Here is an 11,173-nt window from a genome sequence, read left to right as displayed (position 1 = left end):
TAAGGAAAGAGTAACAACCAGCACATGTTTCAGGCTACATCAGGTTTTCACTGAAAAACGAGTCACTTCTTTTATTTTGAAAGCAAGATATATTTTATATTCGGGTATAGTGTTTTGCTTTGGCTTTTTCTTTCAAACTTGACAGTTGTGGGAAAGCCTCTGGAGCTGGCTGGATCAGCTCTGCCAAATCCCAACCTCACTGCGCCACCTACTGGACAATAGACAGATGCACATGTGGCCTTCAAGGCTCCAGCTGTGACACATATGTTGTGTGTTCAAATAATTTTGATTGTTAATTACAACATTGCAGTGAACAAATTTGCAGTGCGTGGAGTTCTCTCGGCCACAGTCGCTTTGAGCCTCTTGATGTTTTCAAACCACCCACACAGTAGCTTTCATCACAGTCTGAACTCAGGCCACAGGGGGACTGTGGTGTAGCCTTGAAGCGTGTAACAAAATGTAATCAGCAGCTTGCAGCCTGTTGACACTATATCATGTATAATCTCCTTCACTTATGTTGCATCTGCATCACTGGTATGACCTTGTACAGGATTGGTGGGGGAGATGTTTCGCTGCTGGTTGATTGTGAAGTGTATTAAACCTGCATTTCACTGCTGACAGACAAACTGATGAAGGACGTGGGAACGACTTCATGAGGGATATTATTACACACACGAGGGAGCAGAAAGGAAACAGAGAGCTGGTCGTGACATTACGGGAATAGAGCCGTATGCTTCACAGAAATCCAGAGACATGGTGCAGGCTTGGAATATTACACAAAGAAAAAATAAAGATTTATAAGGCAGTGTATTACAAATATTGATTAAGTAAAGTAAAGGGGGTAAATTACTTTTTTTGATGGAAAGTGATGGAAAGTGATTGCTATTTGGACAGGATTCTGAAATAACAAATATTATTTCCTTCTCCTAAACTGCTGCTGACCTAAATTAAAGTCATGAAAGATGAAGGAACTGCAGAGGGGGAATCGACTTATTCCTGAGGCTACGATTTACTCTGACTAAAGTCTGAGCGTCTCTGTGGGAATTCCTGCCCATCTCTTATTTCAGTATGAATAATTGCTACAGTAGCAGTACATTAAACAGTGAGAGAAGACGTGGGCAGCATCACTTTTAGATCAAATGAATCTCAAGGTTTGGTTCTGCATACTCCGACACCAACCTGTGAGTGTAAATGGCATCTGCAAGCTGTTTCTATTTGTGTAACATCTCTGCAGCTGTGGCGTTTCTGCACTGCACTTCCTGTTCATATGGTGTTATGTATTTTTTGTCCGTGCCTCCTTACTACTATCTATTATGTATCTACATTTCATTGATTATCTCTGATGATTTCCGTCCTTTTCTGTCCTTTAGCTTTAGATTTGTGATTTTTAAACAAGATGCAAGATGCAAAATGAACAGCTAGATGACTACTGCCTGCATAATTTACTGCTACTGTGTGGTTGCCACTAATCATTGTCATGTCTGCAGCGACACAGCCCTATCTGCTCATGTGGTTGGTGAATTCTGCAAAGGGACACTGAGTTTACTCACATCCAGCCTCTGCCGGCACAAGACATTTGAAGACAGGACTTAAAAGCCCTGAGAAAAAACCAGCTTAACATTGGTGCTCGGTTACCAAGAGAACATAACAGCATGACACGATGCATACTTTATCAGTTCACCTGGTTCATTTGCAGCTTGATGGGGCTATAAAACATCAACTCTTCATGTTAACATTTTTCACACATTAGCCGATTCAATGCTGGTTGTGTTTTAAAGGTCTATTCTCTTGAGTTTATCACAGTAATTTATCTTTTTTCTTAAAACGCATTCTAAGAAATTACATCAAAGGTATACATTACTTTATATATTCTTTTACAATATGTTATAACTGAAAACCTACATTTCTCATCTTCTGAAAAGCTGCTTAGTTCAGCACTAGTGAAGTTCCATTGATTTACTGAACGTGTTCATGGTTTACAGAAGGCTTCTCATGAGCACAATTTGTGGACTGAATGTTATTGATGCAGAGCAGCAGAGGTGTGTTGGGCCACCAGCCCAGAGACCACCTGATGGGCCCTGCAGACACACTGAGTAGTTTCCTTTGTCTCCTCCGTTAGGTGTAGCCTTTATTAAACCGCTGACATAGGCCTTCCAATGGGAAATGGAAGGCCTATGTGGAAATGTGTGTGTCTCTCTAGCTCACTTCTAAAAACTATATATTGTTTCCCAGTTAGTTGTTTTCTTTTCAGAGCCTTTTCACTGAAAAGTTCTGATCATTTTTTATGTTTGGAGACGTCAGTAGATATCATTTTCTATGTTGGACAAATGTACAGCTCTGCCTATTTCCCAGTTCTTTCTGCTGAGCTAAGCTTAGTGACTGTTGCTTTTTTGTATTACCATAGAGACCAATGATAGATGGACCACATGATTGCTCTCCAAAAGTGAAGCCAAACATCAGTTTGGCTGCAGTAACCCTAACCCTAACCGGTAAGTACATGGGACATGATCCAAGCTGAAAAGTCAAAGAACACATCAAATAAATTATTCCCAGAGATTATTTCTGTAATTTTAGAAAGTTCTTATCACACAGATTTATGTAATTTTTTTTATTTTTCAGTAAGTTTGGTCTTAACTCAATATTTGATGCTCTAAATTCAGGCATGATCGACAGCTGAGACAGACTTACGATTGGTCAAGTGCGTTTATCAGTGGTACCTTGCTATAGTGCCTCCGTCCTCCATTTGATAGATACAGGGATAGCCAGAGTAAGTAGAGACCCATCATCCACATTTATATACGGCCTATGGTACAGACATAAGTAGTGTCCTTTTTATCAGGCTATTTGAGAAAAGAGTATATTGTATTGCTTCGATGAAATTTTGTTTGTTTACATCTCTGCATGTGGTCAATGAATACATTGACTAATACTAACTAGAACAGTGTAGTTCACCAGCCTTCAGGAACACCAGTTAGTTATTGCAGCTCAGGGTCTTACATGCTTTAAAACTTCATGTTTTTTTCAATACAGGTATTATCATATAGTTGCAAACAGTCTCCTGCTGCGTTTGGAACAGTGGTAGGTTCCTCGACCAAACTTGACCAAGTCTGACATGGTTGATAATTAAATCAAAGCCTCTCAGTTGAAGCGGCCTTCAATAGATCATTGTCTGTGGCTTCCTCACTCCTCTGCTGCAGTAATATCAGACGGTATGGCAGTCATATGAGCCGAGCTGCTGAACGTGCAACCACTTAAAGTGGCCTTTTCCCTTCTCACATAGTCATGGGACCGGGATAACAGGGAGGATGTGGGTGATGTGGGTGATTTGGGATGGATGTGTGTGCCTGAGCGCGTGTGTGTTTATTTGCCATGTGAAAACCTGAAACTTATCATTAAAATGTGCTTGTAATATGTTGGTGTGTAAAACCAAAGTTTGTCCTGTATAAAGCTGTATGTGTAAGTAAATTCAACCTGATTCTTAAGTTTTGTTGATTAAATTTTCAGGGAATTCAAATTACGCTTGGCAGCCAGTTGTGTGTATGTGAGCATCATGAGGTACTGAGTTGCAGACTGCTGTGAGTGCATGTCTGGTAGCTGCCCTGATTCTGATCTCAAATACTGATGAACATATCTCTCATGAGAACAGTGATGATCATGTAAAAAAACATTTGCACTCACCCTGTCTTTCACAGTCTTTTAATAACAGTTGGTTTTGATAAAAACACTGACGATCTGTACTTTTACTACTTTTCTCTTATTACTTCTTCTAAGGGAAAATTCAACTGACCAGGTTTCTCACTGCTGTGGCCTTGGCAAACAGGGAGTTTGCTACAGCGGACGGACACAGCAGATAGACACAAGGGAGGATTTCATATCTTTTTTCTTATTACGTTTTATGAAGCACCTCTTTGTATTAGTTCTGGCATGTCTTCTGTTTTTCATATTGTCTTGTTAAACACCTCTGTATAAGTCCTGGCTTTTTCACACTTGCAGACAGTTGTTCCATCCTGAGCACCCGTGCTTGTTTTATAAACTCTGCAGAGCTTACTATTATAAAGACTCCGAAGCAACTCCGGTCTGAGAATTTTTATTATTTCAAATCTCAAGATGAATTTCCATCACATTCTCAATATTGCAATAAAGTTGATTAAAGGTCTTTAACTTTTTAACACCACCCCCTGTAGGGTTTATGACCAAGACCTGATAAACTAATGACAACTAGTGTATTAGAAAATCTTATATCATCTTTCTAACCTGCTAAAGTAGAGTGGTGGACCTGGGAAACATTGCACTCACTTATCGTCAACACATCAGCATGCCTCATTAAACTTTGTGAGTGTGTTGGCATAGTGATGTTTGCATTTAGATAAAACCACTGTATTCCCACTAACATATAATAGTGGGTCATATAATGGTGCATTTGCCAACAAATTTTGTTTTAGCTACTGAAGACATTTATTTCATAAACTTAAGTAGTGATTATGGACTAGCTTTGGTTGAAAGTAACACAATTTCAAATTCTACATTTACAATATATGCAATATGTGTGATAATTTTGTGTGTTACATTATCCTACTTACTATAAGTAGCCATACAAATAAAGATGTTATAAGCTGCTGTAATTGATTTATTTCAGTGATGCAAAAAGGAAAAAGGAAATTTTGACCCATAATACAAAAACAAAAATATTACATCATCTTTGAGCTACAAGTGGTTTGCTCTGCAATCTATTTTACTCTTATTTATTTACTGCACTATTTACCAATATTGAAAATGACCACGGGACAGCATGTTGGAGCTAAAGGAGGTCAAAGCTCAATGTGAGCTGAGAATGAAGGCTTGTCCTGAGTGGGTGCTGTCATGATGCCAAGGTGCACGTGGGATATGCCTGGGTGCCAGTCAGCTCCTTTGTCAACTGTGTTACAGACATAAACCCAATGCCCGGTAAATAGTTAAAGTTTAACTGGTATTTTCCTGATGGATTTTACTAACTGGTGTAAATCAAGAAGCATCAATTTGTATTCTCCCAAAACACATTTCCAAGATCAAAGAATGCTGAATAATGTCTATTACAGGCATGGGCCTACTTGGAAACAGTCAATGTTTCTATTAACAGAGTAAAAAGTTTGGTAACCCAACAATCATTAATCATGATGTTGTGTTGACCTAGTTTCAAATGAGTAATGGATTAGACGTTCTTCACCATTTTTGAACAATAACAAAAACATTAAAAAAAATAAAATCACATATTATGTCTATTGAAATGTGTGTTTTACCATAAATGTGATCTTGTGGCTCTTTTCAAATACATACTGTATGCTTCCATGCTTAACCTGATAGGTGTTTCCTGTACAGGGTAAAATTAATGAATCTCCTAATAAGGGGACTGTGACAAACAGGGAACTGGCCAGGTATTTGGTCACAGTGAGGGATTCCCCAAATCAGAGGCAGAGCTTGGACCCAGGGGCCAGAAAAGGGCCAAATTTGACACATGAGGGTGAAATATTTGTCCAACATCATAACAAAGGAGTTGTCAGATAAAGTTTGCTAACATTAGCTAAAATGAACCACAACAATTAACTGGTAACCTCTGCTGCTGTAGAAGCAAAACAACAAGAGTGATTTGTTTGTTTTGTTTTGTCATTAATACCAGTCTATATTTGCAAAGGGGATTTATTATTATTTGTTCTTTCAGTAGTGACCTATTTGTTGCAAGTGTTTTTTTGGCGATGATGTTAAGAATTTCCATTCTTAAAAAGAGCATTCAACAAACCTTGCCGGCTAAGTCAATGTATGAGATTGCGGACTGGCCAAAGGCCAACTTTGACAAAATTTTAGTCAACCCAGAGCTCCTGAACAAATGTTTGCTCTCAAAGGGAAAACTCACTTTTTATTTAACTATTTCCAGACGGACCTGACACAGAGATGTTGGCCTCTGCCTCTACACCAACAGCAAACAGACCAAAAATACTGTTCCTTTACAAACACACACAGCACATGTACTCAGAGTTCATGATACCCTTTAACTGACAATTTACTTTTTCAAGTGATCAAGAGTCTGGGCCTGGCTTATCTTTACTGTGCAGTCACAGTTATATGTTGCTGTAATACTGGAGAGTGGGCGTGCCTATTTCTTATGCTCGCATATATTTACATTTATATTACTACAACTTTGGTCAGAAAAGGTCTCTGGTTCGTCTCTGGTTCGACTCCACGGAGAGACAACAAAAGACGAACCCGGATTGATCTGTCCAAAAATCCAAGAGTCTCCCTTCCCTGTCTAGTGCCCCTGAGCAAGGCACCTTACTCCCCCAACATCTGCTCCCCGGGCGCTGTACATGGCTGCTCACTGCTCTGTGTGTCCTGCACCAGATGGGTTAAATGCAGAGGATAAATTTACCTACCATTGCATGAGTGTGTTGTGCATGTCTATGTATGTGTTTGGTATAAATAAACAAATCTTAATCTTATTACAGTAGTACCTTTGAAATGAAAACAAACAGTACTGGGAATATTGGGGAAAATTAAGGCGCAAATAGTAAAGCTGTGCATGCTGAAGAAAACAGCTACATTTCCCCATATCTAGCCCCAAAATATTTTATCAGAAGTGGTGCATATTTATTTTGTGGAAATTATTACAGTAAACTTAACGTATTTTACTCATCTACAAAGTCCATCTTTTTGCTGCACAGTCAGCGATCACAGCTATTTACAGCAGAAAATCGAAAATCGTTCCTTTCTTCAAAACCCTCTTCCACTGCTGTCCATGAGGAAGTAGCCGCTAGTGACTTAACATGCATCCTCACATTCATAAATTGACTTTAAGAATCACAAGTTATAACATGATCATAGATACAGAGAATATTGGTATATTTCAACTTTGTTAAGCACTAGTACATGTTTTTAGAGCCTGGATAGCGGTGCCGGGAGAGCATCAGACTTTTAATCTGAGGGTCCAGGGTTCAAGTCCCTGTTCGGGCGGTAGTGTTTTTAAATCATGACGTCTCTTCTGTCGGACTTCTCTTAATGACATATGTGACCTTTTCTTCATAGCCAATCAGGCAGCTATGTGCCCATAGTTGCTTGAGCTGGCAAATGACGTCTCGGCTTTGTCATTTTGCATCAATCAATTAGTGAGTCCCTTCTCCATCTTTGACGTGACGACACCGTCACTGGGAGCCAATCACCGTGGCCCGTCTAAAGCAATCGGCGCAATGCGTGAAATGACGATACAGTCTATTGAACTGATCTGCACCAGCGGGAGGGGGGGCTGGTAGGATATTTTAAGCACCGTTTATCCATACATCGTTTCAGTCGCCATTTGTTACTTTCTATATACCGGTCGTCTTTGTATAAATACCCTCACGTTACCTTACAAAGTTAAGTACACTTAATCATTTAAATCTTTATGAGCTCCAATTTTACATAGAGTGTGAATAGTTTTTCCTATTGAATTTTTGTATAATCTGACGTTACTGTATAACCGCATAATCAACTTCCAGCCAAGTATAACATCATTTTAAGGTTTGAGCCTATTCTTATGCACTTTATTGTGCCACACAATATGAGATCCGTCTTGTGTTCAGGTTTTGCACCTGTTGCGACACAAGGATTCATTTGTGCATGTTTATCAAGTATACATTCCAAGTATACAGTCAGTGGTGGGAAGTAACGCAGTTTAAATTCCTATGTTACTGTACTTAAGAAGATTTTTCATATATCTGTACTTCTCTTGAGTATTAATTGTCCTGACTGTGTTTTACTTTTACTCGCTACATTGAACCCAAATTTCGGTACAATCTGACAACTGTATTTTAGCTTTTTACAAACGGAGCATGTAAAGGAATGGAAAACTTTTGCAAAACAGTTATAGTAGACAATTTAATTGTTGCAGTCTTGTCTATACATTTGATTATACATTTTGTATATAAATATTGCTTTAAAATTATTCAATTAATTCGATGAGAAAAGAACAGTCTAGTCAAATATTTCTGTTTAGGTGTAGTTATTGTTATATATGTTAGACATTGCTATATTAATTTATTCGTTTTATTAATTTATTCATATTCCCTTAATGGCATTAATTAGTGTTACGGCTCCAGGATGTTAGCTTGCTACGTCTAGGGGGGGAGTAGGGGAACCATAACACATGTTACTGTTAGGCTGACTCGGAGAACAACAAAACAGGGCACAACAGCAAACTGGATAAGTAAGTGTGTTTTATTTAGCCAGCGATCCGCCAAGGGGAATAGGGAACTATAAGCGGAGCCAAAGCAAAGAAAACAAGATAAAGTGACATCTAACTAGTGCACACATACAACCTAGCTAATACATACAGACGGTGGCCCCGCTCCTAACCTGATGTGATAACAGAGTATGGTCTACGTGATGGCAATGTAAACCCAAGGGTGTCTTACCTATTCACCTAAACCCCGGTGGCATCTCACAAAAAAAAGGCAACAGCCCCACACAGCCCACACACAGGCAGACAAAATGGCCTCCCTTTATGGAGACAAAACAGGTGCAAGTTATCAAGGCCTGACGACACTGATTGGCCAACAGACAGCTCCCAGATTGGACAGGGGGTTGGACGATGGTGGAGGAACAGCCAATGGTGTGAGACCTACACAGAATGAGAGGGGAGACACAGGAAAACAACCACACACGTAACACCCCCACCCATAAGAGCAAACATCACACACGAGAAAGGGCATCCACACACATATTCTCGGAGCCCTTCTTGTGACGAATCACCAGGTTGTACCCCTGCACAATCAGCGCCCACCGCATGAGGCGCTGGTTCTGATTATACATCCGGTGGAGAAAAACCAGCGGATTGTGATCCGTGTAGACCACAATTGGCCTAGAACTCGATCCCAAATAAACTTCAAAAAACTGGAGTGCCATCAGCAAAGCCAGAGCTTCCTGCTCAATAGTAGAGTACCGTGTCTGGCACTCATTGAACTTCCGTGAGAAGTAGCAGACCGGATGGTCCAGCCCGTTGGAATCCTCCTGGATAAGAACGGCACCAGCACCTACATTACATGCGTCTACCTCCATCTTGAATGGCTTCTCAAAGTCAGGAGCCACCAGAACAGGGGTACTACATAGCAGAGTCTTAACAGAAACAAAAGCGTGTTGGCAATCTGGAGACCACGCAAACGGGACCAGGGGGCTCAGCAGACTAGTCAGAGGGGCGACAACAGAGGAAAAATTCCTACAGAACCCACGATAATACCCAGCCATACCCAAGAAGCGGCGCAGCTCACGCCGGGTGGTTGGCACTGGAAAGGCAGTGATAGCAGTCACCTTAGCCTCCACGGGGCGCACCTCACCACTCCCAACCTGTTTACCAAGGTAAGTAACGGTAGCCCTACCAAACTCACATTTTGCCAAATTCAGCGTCAAGGAAGCCCTCGCCAAACGCTGGAACACTGTTGTCAAGGTATCTACATGAGCAGCCCGTCCGCTAATACAGCTGCCTGGGACATTGACACCACTTTTTGCTCATTCAAGTATGTTACTATACGTTCTGATACACTATTCTTGAATTCCTCCAGCAGGACTAATTCTCGGAGAGGAAAAATCTGTAGTTTTAGTGGCGGTGCACCACCGATCAAACAAGGTGGACTTCTCTCGAGCAAACTCCATGAAAGTACGATCTGGAGACTTTTTGCAACTCCTAAATTTTTGTCTATATGCCTCAGGTACTAACTCATACGCACGAAGAACAGTGGTCTTAGCAATTTCGTAATTAGACTGTCCGCCAACGAAATGGACGCCAACACCTCCTGAGCTTTACCAGTTAGTTTACACTGAAGCAAGAGGGGCCACACCTCTTTAGGCCACTGCATAGAAACTGCGATGCGTTCAAACACACCAAAATAAGAATCGATTTCCGATTCCCGGAACTGCGGAACCAACGCCATTTGTTTAGTCACATCCAATGTGCAAAATGAGCTAGCTAGTGGAGAAGAGAGGGTGGTTTGGGGTGAACGTGCTGCACTTGCAGCCTCCAATTCCAACCTCCGTAGTTTCACCTCCTTCTCTGCCTCAATCCGTCGGATCTCCAGATGGTGCTCACGCTCAGCTTACCTCTCTCCACGCTCAGCCTCCATTTGCAAGCGGGCCAACCTTACTTTCAGACGGGCGTCCTGAGACGACATTAATAAAGTAGGTGACAACGGATTAAAGCGTGGTAAGGTAGCGGGTGGCTTAGCCTCTGCCCCAGCCTGCATGTCCTCCCTATCATCACTACAAGGAGAAGCCACATTCACACCAAGCACCTCCTTGCCCACCAGCATATCCACGACCTTAAGTCGTGGATATGCTGGTGAGCTTTGAGCAGGGTCCCCTGAACTGGAAACTCAAAATGAGCCGCTATGGCATATAAATCAGCCTTCCGGCATCTGTCAATTCGATCCATAGACGGATCAGCCAAAAAGACACCCAAATCAAAAGCCTCCATAACGAGCCCTACAAAAACAACTACTGCCTATCTTATACACACAAACCAGCTACTCTATGTGCACACCTGCATCGAACACCTAACAGCCAGCCCGACGTGGAGTCCTACAATGAGGATCCCGGACGAGCCCCCAAATATGTTACGGCTCCAGGATGTTAACTTGCTACGTCTAGGGGGGGGGAGTAGGGGAACCATAACACATGTTACTGTTAGGCTGACTCGGAGAACAACAAAACAGGGCACAACAGCAAACTGGATAAGTAAGTGTGTTTTATTTAGCCAGCGATCCGCCAAGGGGAATAGGGAACTATAAGCGGAGCCAAAGCAAAGAAAACAAGATAAAGTGACAACTAACTAGTGCACACATACAACCTAGCTAATACATACAGACGGTGGCCCCGCTCCTAACCTGATGTGATAACAGAGTATGGTCTACGTGATGGCAATGTAAACCCAAGGGTGTCTTACCTATTCACCTAAACCCCGGTGGCATCTCACAAACAAAAGGCAACAGCCCCACACAGCCCACACACAGGCAGACAAAATGGCCTCCCTTTATGGAGACAAAACAGGTGCAAGTTATCAAGGCCTGACGACACTGATTGGCCAACAGACAGCTCCCAGATTGGACAGGGGGTTGGACGATGGTGGAGGAACAGCCAATGGTGTGAGACCTACAGAGAATGAGAGGAGAGACACAGGAAA

The sequence above is a fragment of the Platichthys flesus genome, chromosome 4, assembly GCF_949316205.1.
Source record: "Platichthys flesus chromosome 4, fPlaFle2.1, whole genome shotgun sequence".
Classification (NCBI taxonomy): Eukaryota; Metazoa; Chordata; class Actinopteri; order Pleuronectiformes; family Pleuronectidae; genus Platichthys; species Platichthys flesus.
This window is presented reverse-complemented; position numbering follows the sequence as displayed.